The sequence below is a fragment of the Silurus meridionalis genome, chromosome 1 (genome assembly GCF_014805685.1).
Source record: "Silurus meridionalis isolate SWU-2019-XX chromosome 1, ASM1480568v1, whole genome shotgun sequence".
In the NCBI taxonomy this organism is placed as follows: Eukaryota; Metazoa; Chordata; class Actinopteri; order Siluriformes; family Siluridae; genus Silurus; species Silurus meridionalis.
The window spans coordinates 22058071-22074504 of NC_060884.1; the positions used below are offsets into that span (position 1 = coordinate 22058071).

General features: G+C 36.4%; 1 protein-coding gene across 3 annotated transcripts in view; it reads left to right on the forward strand.

Annotated features, from left to right (window-relative positions):
* The first annotated feature begins 819 nt into the window (after positions 1–819).
* znf644b (zinc finger protein 644b) overlaps positions 820–16434 on the forward strand; it is a 37846-nt gene continuing 22231 nt past the window's right edge. For 2 of the 3 annotated variants that reach the window (XM_046854888.1, XM_046854903.1), the window contains exons 1-2: positions 820–1389; positions 11852–11898. The gene's annotated coding sequence lies outside the window, so the exon portion shown is untranslated. Of the gene's footprint in view, positions 1390–11851; positions 11899–12612; positions 12700–16434 lie in introns of all 3 variants that reach the window. The other variant, XM_046854895.1, reaches the window with a different exon arrangement.

The following is a 16434-nucleotide window of genomic DNA, read 5'->3' on the forward strand; positions in this document are numbered from 1 at the left end:
TGGGGCGACTGTGGCAAGGAAAAACTCCATTAGGTGGTATAAGACAGAAACCTTTAGAGGAACCAAATTCAAAGGTGGAACTTGTCCTCATTTGAGTCATATCAAGAGTGTGATTATAGGTGTTAAAAAACAATTCAAAACACTGGAAAGTGAGAACTACCATGAGCATCAGAGTGTGTGATTATGAGTAATGTCCTTTTTACAGTCTTATACAGTCATTTGACATTGTGGAACCAGGAGCTACTGAGCAACTCATAAAATAGCTCAACATCTGAGTCCATCATAGATCCATGCCAGAACTGTTCAAAGAAGTCCAATGTCCAAAAATGGGAGTTTCTATATTGCACTGGTACGTCTCTAGATGGTTCGGGATGATCTACACTTTGAAGGTATATATATATTATTTTATATAACATTTTTATATAATATTGTATATAAAATTGTTGTGCATTACCCTGAAAATGTATTGTAAATTTTCAGGGTAATGCACAACAATTCAGGAAAATCAGATTATAAAATATGTTCTCCCGATCTCTTAATAATCGTGTCTTTTTTTAAATTTTTTATGTGAATTAAAGAATGTTTGTGATACAGGAATTTTGATATGAGGGACAAAGTGCAGTGGGAGGTGTTGCCACGTCACTGCTTCAGGGCCCCCGGTTTGTCACGAGCTTTTGTTTGACACTAGTTTTTTTTTCCTTTAAGATTTTTTGCATTTTCTTAGAAATAACATTAAATAGAATATAATAATAATAATTATTATATATGAAAATCAGTCAGTTAATCCAGTGTAATGTCAGCGTGGTGTACAATAAATACACATTACATGCCAGAGGGCAGCAGAAGGTACAGGGTGCAAGAGGGCAATTCTTTTACAGTAATACAACCAGAATATTTAAGAAAACTTCGAAAGAAATTCTTAAATATTTTATATTTTAAACTCAGTCATTAAATAGTAATGTGTGTTTAGCATGTGTTTCACACTTCTCTGTAGGTACCCTGTAATAACTCAGCCGCAAGTTCGCTCAGGAATGTATTAACCTTATCCTTTTTTTGGGGGGGAATAATCCATATTCCTGGGAGGGGATCAGTTTCAGAGCTAAACACCGAGACTGTTAAATGGGTCAGCATTTTGCAGGCAAATGATAAAAGTTGCATAAATACAAACGATCCTTCCTCATTGTGTTAGTGGAAAGAGGTTGAAAGCGGCCGGGTCGCAGTAGGGAGACGTCGTGATTTTCCTGGACACCCCTCTCGGAGTTTGTAGTTCAACCTGCGGAATTTAAAGGCAAAATGGCGACAGGGTGATGGATGGCAGGCGAATATCCAGCGCTTAACCGAGTGTCATGGCGAGCTTGTCGTCGCCTATGAATTTTCAGCGTCGGAAAGGTAGGTCTGGTTCTCGGTTACGAGCGTCCGCCATTATCCATTTGATATTTAAGCTGTAACCACCGCCGACAGCGCGGTGGTGTCCTTTGGGTTTCGAGTCCTTGGGATGAAAGCTCAAAGACACTGTTGTGGTGGAAATGCAGAAAATGGCCAGGTCAATGTGTGTGTGTGTGTGTGTGTGTGTGTGTGTGTGTGTGTGTGTGTGTGTGTGTGTGTGTGTGTGTGTGTGTGTGAATGAGTGAATCTTTATGCTTAACCTAATGTACAAGTACACAGCATGGTGTAATCTTTCAGTGTCACCACACTTTAATCAGACTTGCTAAAGCAATTGGAGTTCTCAAATAGGCACAATATACCATCATGCAGATATGCTTATCAAGTTTTCCCTGTTTTAGACACACACACATACAAAATCTAGTTTCTAATCCTAATATTCAATACTGATCTGGATCAGCCATGCTGGAGTGTGGCATATTCGCCACGATTGTTGCCATTAATAAAACTTTCATGCAGACTTTCAGTGTTTTCCTTCTGGGAACATACCATATTATACACATGCAATGCTGATGGTGTCAGAATGCTGTCAGTCAATATAAAAATGCCTGAAGATTTTGGATCATGATGTCAAACTTCAAACTCTGCAACATGTCTAAGATTTTAGGGTCTGATGTGTCGTGCAAAACTTCTGTAAGCTGATCTTTTTGCAAACCTACACAGGACTATGTAGTAGCTCAGTACTCACCTGAAGGCAAATCTTTTGTTGAACATATTAAAAACACATTTTGTATATAATAATGCATTTGGCAAAGCAAAAATGAAAGAAATGAGTATGATAGTCAAATCCCTATGGATTAAGTGCTTGAAACAACTGGCATTTGAATTCAAAAGCCCAAATAAAATACATTATGGACGAAGAGATTTATATATACAGTCCCTGTCAACTTTTTGGAAACACCTAGTCTTTTATTTTTTACAAAGACCTCTGCATGTTCCTTTTTTGAATCCAATTAATTTACTAAACAAACATACAGATCTGCAACTTAAGTTTCATTGGAAAATCCTTTCTTATCACGAATGCATATGCTTGTTGTATATTTCTTTCTCACCTTGTGATCCAGTTCATCACAGAGCAGTTCAGTTGGATTTACGTCAGGTGACTGGACAGGCCATTCCATGATGGATAACACTCCAGCCGACTGTTTGCTCTCTAAGTAATGCAGAGCTTGGACGTATGCTTCAGGTCATTGTCTTGTTGTATGGTGAAGTTGCTTCTAATTAACCGTAGTCCAGATGGAATTGTATGGTGTTGAAGTATAAAATGGTAGCCATGTTGGTTTAGTAATTCATTCTTACAGAATAAGTCTTGAATCTTCCCTGGTCCAAAACAACCCCATTAAGCTTACAGCTCAATGTTTGACTGTGAGTGCCAGGGAGTCTGCTAACATCATCTCTCCTGTTCTCCATCTTAGTCCACCTTTTGACTAATCTTTCCACAGAACTTTCTTTGTCATTGTGTTTTTGGCTTTTAGCTAGTTTGTTACATATAAACAAATGGAACATTCATTTGTCTTAAAAACACTTAGACAATAGGTGTTTCCAAACTTTTGAAAAGTAAAGTTTTTCACATTCTGTAAACAGATGTTAGTTTCAAAATAGAAAGACCAGGTCTTTGGTCTTCCCTAAGTGTATACAAATGAGCCTGGAGTGAAGAGGTAATACGTTTGAATGCACAAATAAGACTTTTTACGCTTTCAGTAAAGATGTGAACGAAAATCCACAGACCACCTCAGTCTTGTGTCTTATAATAACTTTTGTTATTGACCAAATACTTATTTGGCACCATAATTTACAAATAAATTATTTAAAATTCAGACAATGGGATTTTTGGAAATTTTTTTTTTCTCATTTTGTCTCTCATAGTTGTACCTATGATGAAAATTACAGGCCTCTCTCATCTTTTTAAGTGGGAGAACTTGCACAATTGGTGGCTGACTATATACTTTTTTGCCCCACTGTATGACGTTTATAAAATATTAGTATCATTATTCAAATGTGAACAATAATGTACTAACATTTCCAGTGACCAGATTAACAGGCTATAAGAACACTTATAATTACAAATATAACTTTTGAACAAGATTTAAACAAGTAAACTGGATATTCAGTGCGTGTACACAAATCAGCCGTAACATTAATGCCGTCTGCCTTTCACTGTAAAGCTCCTCCTTGTCCAGATAAACCAGTTCTCAAATAGACCTGCTGAGGCATGGACTCCACAGGACCTCTGAAACTGTGCTGTGGTATCTGGCACCAAGATGTTAGCAACAAATCCTTTAAGTCCTGTAAGTTGTGAGGTGGGGCCTTCACAGATCAAACTTGTTTGTCCAGCACATTTCACAGATGCTTGATTATATTGTGTTTTGGAGAATTCTGAGGGCGAATCAACTTGAACTCTTTAATGTCGCTCAAATTATAGCTGAACAAGTTTTGCCCGAACAAGTCCACTTGCATTAGAAAATATCGTTGCCATCTCAAAAATCATATGCATTTATGCATATCTTTTTATACAGTCCTACCACATCATCTCAAATGGGTTGTGGTTATTTTATTGACTTGGGCAGCCGGACATGTTCATTTTTTTCCATTATTTAGTCTTAGCTGCTAAGCAGATGGACTATGTTTGACATTTGGTATGAGGTGGTGATAGTGTGTTTGGATTTTAATAGAAATGACTCTGTGCTCAATGACCAAACAGCTACAATATTGTCTTACAAGTCTGAAGGATAACATTGCAGAGTGTTTGTGCTTAATTCAGCAGTAACAAGACAGATAAAGCAGAGGAGCCTCGTTCATACACCAACAGCTCAAAACTTCAGGCCCACAACATTATTACCAGTGGATGCACCAGAGATGTTGGAGGTTTATGAGCAATAAAGTCACAATAGCCGGAAAGAAAGTTGGACTTTTATTTAACATTTTTTTTTATTTATACATTTGTGTTGGCATTTTGATGTAATATGCCAATTAAATGCGCTAAATGGGTTTAGTTTTCACGGATATTCTTTTATGCCATAAAATGTACTTCGATGGAATAATTTGGTAGAATATTCAATTGCTAAAAGAATCGATAGCTACAGCATTACATTTGAACATTCTGACCTTGGAGTGAAATTGTGGGGACGCTCACTCCAGAGAATACTGGCAACTGTTTAGAAGGTTTTCCCCCCTTTTTATTTATTTATTTATTTATTTATTTTTTACAATAATCCTTTTCTCTGTAGAATGTTTCACTTTAAATTGTTTGGAGATACAGCCTTATAACTCTTCCTAGACTGATCATCAACAATCACTGGCAGAAAATACAGGAAGTGAGACACTAATCACTGATTACGCAAAAAAAAAAAATTATTGGATATGGGATTTTTTTTTAAATGGTTAAAGTGTTTACTGTAAAGCATCAGTGTTAAAACTATATTTATTAGGGGAGCACACAATGTGACCTCTTTACACCATGTCAAAATAAAGCACATAAAAAAATTAATAATCACACTATCATAAATCTAACTTGCCTACCAAATAAAGGCAAAAAATAGGTTTCAACAAAGCAAATGTCATGAGGTAAAACAGTCTTGTAAAGGCAGTCTGAGAAAATACTTGTCTACTTAAAAGAGATGACTGTTGTAAGCTGTCAGAGAAGCAAAGTTAAGAATTCATTAGTGCTTGTTTACCCAGTGCTCATCCTGTATTGGTGATTTTCCAGTTCTAACCCGTTTCACCTCTTCACTTAATGTCGTAAACTGTGCTGAACTCTGAATAAAAACGATGCAAGGACTGCTTTAGGCCTGCAGTGACCTGACTGCACTTCATGCAGCCCACATGGTGTGAGGCACATTTTTGTTCCCAAGAATCAGTTAAAAGCATGATTACTTTCTCTCCTGCTTCATTTCTGTCAATGTCTGTGGTCAGTTGTAGGTGAAAGACAAATTAGCCCAGTGTTTTCTTTTCTCCTTTGTGCTTCCAAATCTTTTTTATTTATTTCAACTTTTGTTTTAACCCTCTCCTAATTATTTGCTCACCTCATGTATAGTTTTGTGCTGTTGTCAAAATGCACAGAGAATATAGCGATCTACTTTGGTTATAATTTTCTTAAAATAAAGAGAGAGAGAGAGAGAGAGAGAGAGAGAGAGAGAGTGTTCATGCAGAAAGACAGTTGAACTTTAACAGTGCATTTATAAATGATATTTTACTTTTTAAATTTAAGGGTTTTTTCAGAACATTTTCTTATTTTTTGCTTGTTCATTAATTACACATCATTAATGAGAATTAGGAACAATATACTCATACTTGCAAATTATATATATATATATATATATATATATATATATATAAATCCCGTTTTTGGCATAAATGTGTCTATTGTAATTTCAGATTCCTGTTTTTGCATGACACGGCAGTAATTTGATAGTCTTCTACTGTTGGAGGACTCAAAAATGGAGAAAGGAGAACTTTTAATTATAGCTAAACTGGAGGCTATAAACTTCCCATATTACCATCATAAAAAAGTAAAAGGGGCAGGTTTTCGTGAGGGGAAAAAAATAAAAATAAAAAATAATATATATATATATATATATATATATATATATATATATATATATATATATATATATATATATATATATTTTATATAATATTCGTGTATGTAAAGAAGCTGTGGTACAGTGTCAGAAAAGAAGGGAAAAGCAGTTTGGTGATTTTAGTTGGTCACCAGCTTGGTGCATTTTTTACAAGTAAGGAATATGCCACCAAAGATTTAGTATTGTTTGTTTATCTGTTCTAATACTCACCTAAAATAAACAGGTGGTCTTCTACCAAAAGTGCCATTTTCTAAGTTTAACAAATAAAGAGTGCCTTTCAAAAGTTTGTAAACACAAACACTTTTGTTGTTTTTTAGACACATGAAAGTTCCTTTTGTTTATATGCAACAAACTGGGTAATTTAACGGTTTAAAGATTTACTTTTACCTAACAAACATATTAATGTACAGATGTTACTCTTTATCATTATCATTATCAAACATCCCTTAGGAGTAAACAGTTAGTTTCTCCAAACATGCAGGTGAAATACTTTGCCTTTCCTTGAAGTTGTTTTTTCACTAGTTAGATCTTTTATTTTTTTTTCTGACCTTGTGGTCTACTTCATCCCAGAACAGTTCAATTGGATTTCTGTCAGGTGACTGGACAGGCCATTCCACGATAGATAACACGCTAGCCGACTGTTTGCTCTCTAAATAATGCTTACAGAGCTTGGATCTATGCTTCAGGTGATTGTCTATTGTTTGGTGAAGTTGGTTTCAATAAGCTGCAGACCAGTCAGAATTGCATGGAACTGAAGTATGGAATGGTAGCTATTTTAGTTCAGTATTCCATTCTGTCACACATTCTGTTAGATCCGAAAGTCAAATCTTGACTCATTTGCCCACCAAACATTTTTCCAGTCATTCACTGGTCAATTTTGTGTGTTTTTATCTTATACCTAGTTTGTTGCATAACCATTAAAGAATAGGTTTAAAAACTTATAACAGCCACTTTAGAGTAGATGTAAATATCAGGAAATAGATGTTGAAAATCAGACTCTGATATTTGATGTTTTATATTTCATGCACATGAACTTTATTGCTTGAGTACGAAGCTTAAGAAGGTGCGGCTGGTATTGGCTGATTGTATTTATTTATTTTTGGATAAACTTTTTAAACACTGCATTAAGTGTGAAAAAGTTCCTTATATTGTACATAAGGAGCTCAAAATCCAGCACTCACCTGTGACACTTTGTGCATATTTAGGTTTCGATATGCAATACATGGGAATACAACCGTGTTAATACTCAATTTTGGGTCTGGAGCGTGTTTCTCTAATGAAAATAATTCAGATCATTGATCATACGTCGAGATTCACGAAAAAAATTATGAGCATTATAGTAATAACGATTTCTTTCTGAAGCAAGCTTTAACACGATTCAGTATTGCAAATTCAATACTGATTTAATACTGAATTGTTTTTACTTATTCCATCAGCTTTTATTTTACCTGGGAAATTTATTATTTTGATTATTACGTGTTGTACAGTGCCACCAAAAAGCTCCTCTCTTTAAATAATTCTAGAATACAGCAAGAGGAATAATCTAATATAAGCATATTATGTTAGCATGAAATTATTATTGCTGCAATATTTGAAATTAATCTTTACAGAAATAAAAAATGAAGTATAGTAATCCGCCCGCTTTACCGCGGTTTGAATCTCGTGCTGCGGTTTATCGCGGAATTGCATTTGCCACATAACTAATTAGTTTCGCTGATTTTCCTGGTCTCTCGCGGATAGCACGTAGACCAAAAAAACTTATTGGGAATTGTTTTTATGGCATTTTATGTTGAAATATTGAAATATATGATTAAAAATATAATTATTAATTATAAAATGAAGTAAAATGTTAATACAGTACTGTATACATAAAATAGCATTTTTTGGGTGGCGTCCGTTTATCACGTTTTTTTTTTATTTTATAAACGGGGAATTAGTTCTATAAATAATTGTCTTAATAGATTTTACACTTTCAAAAATTGCTTATTTGATATGAGTTCACCCTCTGAGTGTGAATTGCCTTTTGGCAACAAGTACAGATTTCAGTTGTCTCTGATATGTGAATGTGAACGTTGCAAATTCTGCCAGTTTCTTCAATTCCTCAATGCACAGTTTCTCTAACTTTTTCCTATTTTCAGTTGGGCTTTGACTCATGCATCTCAGAACAGAAACCTTTTCTTTCTCCCCCAAAGTTCTTTTTTTTTTTTTTGTGTGTGTGCCCAGTGTTTTGAATGACCTGTTGCAACATACTCTATATTTTTGCAGATGTCTGGCTGTCTAAAACAGGTTCTCCTTAGCAATTTGCTTATATTTGACTCCATCCACACTGCTTGTGAAACTTACCAGTTTCTTACCAGAAAAGTAACCCTAGAGCATTTTACTACCACTGCTTGTCTACAGAATGATGTTCCCTGTACTGTATGTGGTTTATTATGCTTTACATTTCATTATGCTTTGGCTTTAAACCAAATGGCTTTACTTTTCTCTCCACTTTTTATTCCAAAAGCACAGATATTCTAACATGGGCTTCCTTAGAAGTCCCTTCTTTTTGGCCATGCTAAAGCTTGGATTTGTGATGAGTTGATATTGTTAAGTGCACAGATTCTTCTGTTGTAGCCGAACAGCTCTGTAACCATTTCACTGGTGTAACTGAACTCTTGGACACGTCTGTGATAATTGCCTTTGTTTTCCTGAGCACTCAGTTTGGACTGATCTTTGTAGTGTGTGGGATGTGCCACTTGCTATAATGGATTTTACAGTGCTCCTAAAGAGGTTCAAAAGGTTTGGCAACATTTTAATAGAATATTTGAAGGTACAATTGAGCAGCCTTCTGTTGTAGATTTGCTGGTGTGCTTGGGATCATTGTCCTGTTGCATGACCCAGTTGAGGCTAAGTTTTAGCTGTTGGACAGATGACTTCACATTTGACTCTAAAATACTTCGGTATACAAAGTTTATTGTCAACTCAATGACTGCAAGGTCCCAGCTTCTTTGGCTGCAAAACAGTCCCAAATCATCATTATCATCATCATCTCTCCACTACCTTGCTTGACCGGTGGTGTTTGTGTTGATATGTTGTGTTAAGAGAGGAAGTTCTATATAAATATTCTCTGTGTCATGCAAGTCAATCAAGCCAGCCAATACTTTTCAGACATTTTTGTCAGCCTAAATATGTGGAAAACCTTCAATCCAATTTTATAATTTTACAATCCAAATACTCAATGTTTTACCTCGCATCATATTCTAATCTTAACGTGCACTAAATGTAGATTCTGGGGAGTTACATGAGCCAGAATTAGCAACCCAGCAGAACTGTAACCCGGCCACAGAGGAATTTCATCAAAATCCAGAACACGAAGCCCTTCATAACTCTATTATAGACTCAAAAAAAAAAAAAAAAAAAAGATACATTCATACATAGACATATATTTATTCTCAGCTCCATGCCACATTTAGACTTGCATTATCTTATATATGTGATTTAACTATGATGTTATGATAATGACATATTTAGATTGTAATTATTTTTGTTAAAAGTAAGCACAGTTTACAGAACAGATAGATGCATACTTGAACTTAATGATATGGACAAATCCGACTCTGTATTAATATCCACTTATGGTGATCAGGAACACAAGTGGGCAATGTTAAATGCAGATCCGAACAGAGTTAAAATCTTGGGTAGTTAGTGTGGATTAAATTTGAGATATGCTGATTTATAAGCTCAGTGAAACCAAACACTTAAATGTGCTATAGGATTGAAAGAAGAGCAATGTTTTGGTCAGAGCTTATAAAGCAGAGGATTGCAGATGAGTTATATGAGTAAATGCAGAATAAAGGAACTACTACGCACAACAGATTAGGGTCAAGGTGAAAGAGATTGAGACCAATTTGATTACAGTTTTTACTTTAAACTTTTAACAATGGACATTGTCTCAAAGCAGCTTTACACAGTTAATTTGGTGATTAAAATGAATAAGATGTTCTTTATAAGAGTAAGTTTGTCCCTAATGAGCAAGTCAGTGGCAACTGTGGCAAGGAAAGACTCCCCGAGATGGCATAGGGAAGAAACCTTGAGAGGACCCAGACTCAAGAGGGAACCCATCCTCATCTGGGTTGCACCTAATGTCCATTTATTACAGCTAAACGATGTTGAGGGGTGCAGCGATAGCGATCAAATGCAAACTGTAGTCCTGAGTCAGTGTAGCAGACTGTTGACATTAAGTACGGTCCAAATTCATCCTCAAAGCTCCTGTTACTCTGTAATTTCATGGATCACCAGGCCAGTGATAAGAAACATCCCCAGCTGCACAGAGTGGCCTCCAATCGAAGAAAACACCATCCAGAGGCAGGCTGGGACGAAGCTGGCAGATCCGAGGAGAGAAGAAGGGCAGGAACAGTGGTCACTGGTACCTCAGGAGCATGTTTAACTCGAGAGAGAGAGAGAGAGAGAGAGAGAGAGAGAGAGAGAGAGAGAGAGTCGGAGGACCCAAGAGTGCAAGTGGGTTGAGATTTAGTGGTTAAGGATTGAATTATGAGGGCTGGTATAGAAGGCAGGATAATACCTAATTGTAAAAAATGGTTAGGGTTTTAGAGGTTGGGATTTAGAGTAAAATAGGTGGGAGGAGGCCAGTGTTGGAGGAACTAATAGTGGAATTTGTGCAGGGCCTTGAGTGGCATGATAAGAAGTCTAGTGCAAGAATATCTGAAAGTAGGATGAAGGTCTGTGAGATATAGTGCTTTATATTGTAGGGCGATAGAAAGTTGCCGATAATCAGCAATGTTGCAAAAATAATAATAAAAAAAAAATGCTAACTGATTTATGTCACAAAGATCAAAACGAGCAAAAAAAATGTAAGATCTTGTACCTAAAAAGGAGGTATTTTTTTATCTATTTTTTTAATCATTTGACTTGAATATTCTTTATTAGTCTTAATATTTGTATTTTGTAAATGGTAGATAGAAAAAGTGGCTTTCACTGGTGGTTCAAAGAATTTTCAGAACTCTGTCATAAATGTATGCTGTAAATTTGCAAAGAAATGAAAGTGATCGCTGAAATGAACAGTTTTGAGAAAAAAAAAGATATAGTGAGATATATTGTTTCAAGGTATGACATCAAGATTACATATTGTAATAAAGGACTGTGTATGTATTTCCCAGACCTAATAGTAGGAATAAATATGTTACCAGTGTGCTCGTGTCATGGAATGTGGAATGGTAATGAGTTCAATGTCAGAGAGCCAAAGAGTGGGTGGATTAGGATTATTATGGGTTAGAGATAAGGTAATGTTTTAGAAGCTGAACACAGAGGAACTGACAGTGTAAGGTCTGTTGGGGTATAGGGTGTGAGGGGTTGTTTTCAGAAAAGTGTAGCGTGTGGATGAAGAAGTTATGATGTTTTCTCTTATAAGAGCAGACCCAGATTTTTTAAGGGTCTGATGTAATTTACTTGCTAATGTTATCTCATGCAAAGCCTCAAAGCAGGTTATGGTTTTAGAGAAGTTTTTTTTTGCAAGAGCGTCATAGTTGGAAGGTAAGGCATTTTTATGATGCAATGACCTGTAGTGATTATATTTAGGAGCTTTGTTCAGGGGCAGGTTTGGGCTGGTGTGGACCGTGATTTGTGCAAATGCAGGTCCCTGGATTCCTCACACCCATCCATTCTCCCTCCTACGCATGATAGTATTTGTTACAAAAGTTAGAGTGAACTTGATGCGTACCTTTTTTTTTTTTTTTGGTCTAAAAAGTCTTATCTTGCTGCACACCCTGACCTGCTGAACTTGCTTTGTGTTTTAAGAATGCATATTTAATATGTGTTTTCTTCTCTAGGCTGGCAATCACATGTCTGGATGGTGCCACTGTTTTGGAAACTATTGGTAAGAACTATGTTGTTTTATATTTATCTGTTTAATTATTCTGCTATATTTAATGAGTAAAGAAATAATACCGTGTGTGTGTGTGTGTGTGTGTGTGTGTGTGTGTGTGTGTGTGTGTGTGTGTGTGTGTGTGTGTGTGTGTGTGTGTGTGTGTGAGTGTGTGTGTATTAGGGCTGTCACACAAGTTAACACAAGTTAATTTAAAAGGCACTTAAATTCATTAACAGGCGATTAATGCAGCGCATGTTTCTGTTTTTCAATTTTTATTAAAAATATAAATAAATAAATATAACATTTTCAGTTCAACACCCATTCATTCACAACATCCTTTCTTTACTCAGATATAAAAAATAATAAACCCCAGCGAAATTGTTTTTAAATCAGTAAACATTTGTTTTATTGATACGCCAAGTCTCAAACCACGCGCCAAAATCCGCTATGATTCTTCTTCTTTTTTGGCAGTTCGCCTTGTTAAGTAGAGCATTACTGCCATCTACTGTGGTAATGGATCAGAGATTTGTATCTTTATTCCCCAGACCAAAAACACGCCATGATGCCCACATTCAGCAATTAAAACCGCCCTGTGCGGAAATATCAAAAGTTATATTTTTTGTCCTGATGATTTACGTACTTTAAAACATTAACAAGAATATTTTGTCTTCATGCTGTATTTTATGTACAGTTTCAATAATAACATCTTACATTTGCGTAAAGCATCTATATTTGTTCATGCCGATGTTGATTGGAGCAGTGGTCCCCAACCCCCGGGCCGCCGGCCGGCATCGGTCTGTTTGTCAAATGGTACGTTTTATATCCGTTTTATTTATTACCTGATTCTGAACAATGTTTTATTTTTTATTACCGGATTCTGTCCGCCACATCTGTCTATGATTTACTCTTGATGCATGTCATGATGCCTCGTTCACATGTCTTACCTACATAAATTAGCAGGTTCTCATTTGGAACCTAACTAACAGCAAGTTGCGGATTATCTTTTCGCGGGAATCCGCAACGGGACCGAATGTTCAGGAACGTTAGGAATAACATTTTTAACTATGTTTTCACTAACAAATTTCACAACATTTTACACATTATTGTATTAAAGTGACATCATGTCTAGATAAATTCACTAAGCTACCATAGGGGCTGCGGGGGAGCATCCAAAATCAGCGGATTTTAAGAACTCGTGGGGGGTCTTAGAACGTAACCTCTATGAGTTCCAGGGATCACTGTGTGTGTGTGTGTATATGTGTGTAATATATATATATATATATATATATATATATATATATATATATATATATATATATATATATATATATATATATGTGTGTGTGTGTGTGTGTGTGTGTGTGTGTGTGTGTGTGTGTGTGTATACAGTGAGGAAAACAAGTATTTGAACACCCTGCTATTTTGCAAGTTCTCCCACTTAGAAATCATGGAGTGGTCTGAAATTGTCATCGTAGGTGCATGTCCACTGTGAGAGACATAATCTAAAAAAAAAAAATCCAGAAATCACAATATATGATTTTTAAACTATTTTTTTTATGATACAGCTGCAAATAAGTATTTGAACACCTGTCTATCAGCTAGAATTCTGACCCTCAAAGACCTGTTAGTCTGCCTTTAAGATATCCACCTCCACTACATTTATTATCCTAAATTAGATGCACCTGTTTGAGGTCGTTAGCTGCATAAAGACACCTGTCCACCCCATACAATCAGTAAGAATCCAACTACTAACATAGCCAAGACCAAAGAGCTGTCCAAAGACACTAGAGACAAAATTGTACACCTCCACAAGGCTGGAAAGAGCTATGGGGAAATTGTCAAGCAGCTTGGTGAAAAAAGGTCCACTGTTGGAGCAATCATTAGAAAATGGAAGAAGCTAAACATGACTGTCAATCTCCCTCGGACTGGGGCTCCATGCAAGATCTCACCTCGTGGGGTCTCAATGATCCTAAGGAAGGTGAGAAATCAGCCCAGAACTACACGGGAGGAGCTGGTCAATGACCTGAAAAGAGCTGGGACCACCGTTTCCAAGGTTACTGTTGGTAATACACTAAGAAGTCATGGTTTGAAATCATGCATGGCACGGAACGTTCCCCTGCTTAAACCAGCACATGTCCAGGCACGTCTTAAGTTTGCCAATGACCATTTTTGACCAGAAAATGACCAGAAACCTGACTGATCTAGAGAAGATCTGTGTGGAGTAGTGGGCCAAAATCCCTCCTGCAGTGTGTGCAAACCTAGTGAAAAACTACAGGAAACGTTTGACCTCTGTAATTGCAAACAAAGGCTACTGTACCAAATATTAACATTGACTTTCTCAGGTGTTTAAATACTTATTTGCAGCTGTATCATACAAATAAATAGTTAAAAAATCATACATTGTGATTTCTGGATTTTTTTTTTTTTAGATTATGTCTCTCACAGTGGACATGCACCTACGATGACAATTTCAGACCCCTCCATGATTTTTAAGTGGGAGAACTTGCAAAATAGCAGGGTGTTCAAATACTTATTTTCCTCAATGTATATATATATATATATGTGTGTGTGTGTGTGTGTGTGTGTGTGTGTGTGTGTGTGTGTGTGTGTGTGTGTATTTATATAAATAGATTAGGGAGGTAACGGAAAACTTAGTCATAGCAGAAATTTTCAGGACAGGGCTTTTGCTTTTGGTTCGGTACTTAATAGTATCAAATGCAATCCTTTTTCTTGAAATTGCGGCTTTATTTCTTGTGAACATCCAGCATTCCTGGTGCATCCACCGGTAATAATGTTTTGGCCTAAAGTTTGAAGCTGTTGGTATATAAACGAAGCTCCTCTGCTTCATCTGTCTTGTTCCATCTCCTCCAGAGCTGATTGTTACACAGAGTTCTCTTCAGGGATCGGAGGCTTAGTTTAATACCATGCGATTCTATTGATCGTAGACGCTTTCATTTTCAATGTGTAAAGCTTTCTGGCACTACAGAGGGGGTATAGAAATTGCATAAAATAAAGTCGCAGTTATTTGAATTACTCGAGTAGCTCGAGGAATCGTTTCAGCCTTACATTGTTTAGAGAGCAAACAGTGCTTCATGGAATGGCCTGCCCAGTCACTGAACCTAAATCCCATTGATCTGCTCTAGGATGAACTGAGTCACAAACAAATATCCAACTTTCGAGGAGAAAAAATGGCAATAGGCATGTCAAATTATTTTTAGCTGTTTGCTGGATTTAGGTGTGTTAACACAATGCCAAGGAGAAACGGCATCAGAAATCACTTAAGAGAAGTAACTGTTGCTGCATATCAATTTAAGAGGGGTTCTAAACATATATATATAGATTATTCACAAAAGAATAAAGATTATTCTCAAATGAGCTCAAAACATTCCAGACCGTTGCCTGAAGATGCCAAAGAAGATCCTCCCATCTCAAGGTTCAGATTGTGCAATGCTCAGAGAAATTAAAAACAAGCATTACCTTTAACTGAGTTCATGAGAGTACAATTAGAAAAAAAGAATAAGTATTGTTTGTTTAAAAGAGTTGGCAGGAGAAAGTTGGAAAAAAAGGAAATTCTGCTAAGGTTTGCAAAGTTTTATCTGAATAAACTTCTGGAACATTGTTCTTTGTGATAAGAAAATGTTTGGCCATAATGCACAGCCCCACATTTGGCGAAATCCAAACACAGTGTATCAGCACAAACACCTTATATCAGCTATCAAGCACGGTGTTGGAGGTGGGATTGTTTTGCAGCTACAGGAATGAGGTAACTTGCAGTTTTTTTGAGTGCAGTCATGAACTCCTTTTGTATACCAAAGTATTCTAGAGTCAAATGTGAAGCCATCTGTCCGACAGCTAAAGTTTGGCCTAAATTGGGCCATGCAACAGGACAAGGATTCCAAGCACACCAGCAAATGGCTGAAAAAAGAACGAATCAGTGTGTTGCAACAGTCCAGTCAAGGTTCAGACCTCAACTCAATTGATATGCTGCGGCAGGAGCTTATGAGAGCTGTGTATAAAAACGCCCACAAACCTCAATGAACTGAAGCGGCGTTGTAAAGACGAGCAAGCCAATATTCCTCAGCACTGATGTGAGAAACTGCTGAAGGTGTTTCTACAAGCTATTGAATCATAAGGCATAAATACTTTTGCACACATGGAATCTCCAATTTGGATTTGATTTTTGTTAAATAAATAAAACTGTGCAATATGTCATGTGGTGGTGTCCTTACCTAATTACCTGCTAAGGACCAGATGATTTTTGTTATGTCCTGATACATAAAGCCATAGCATTCCAAGAGGATGTGTGCCATTATTTCTTGACTCATAATTTAGTATAGCCTTATATTTAAACAGGTAAATGATGGATATTGCATTGCTGTCGCTTGGATGTGTTGCATAAACTATACGTTATTGCATGAAGTATCGCATGTATCTCATCACATTACCTCATAACCCATAATAATATAATTAATGGCACACTGTATATTTCATATAAAAATAGATGGCAATGCAGGATCTATTGTAACTTTGAGCAAAAGCTCACTC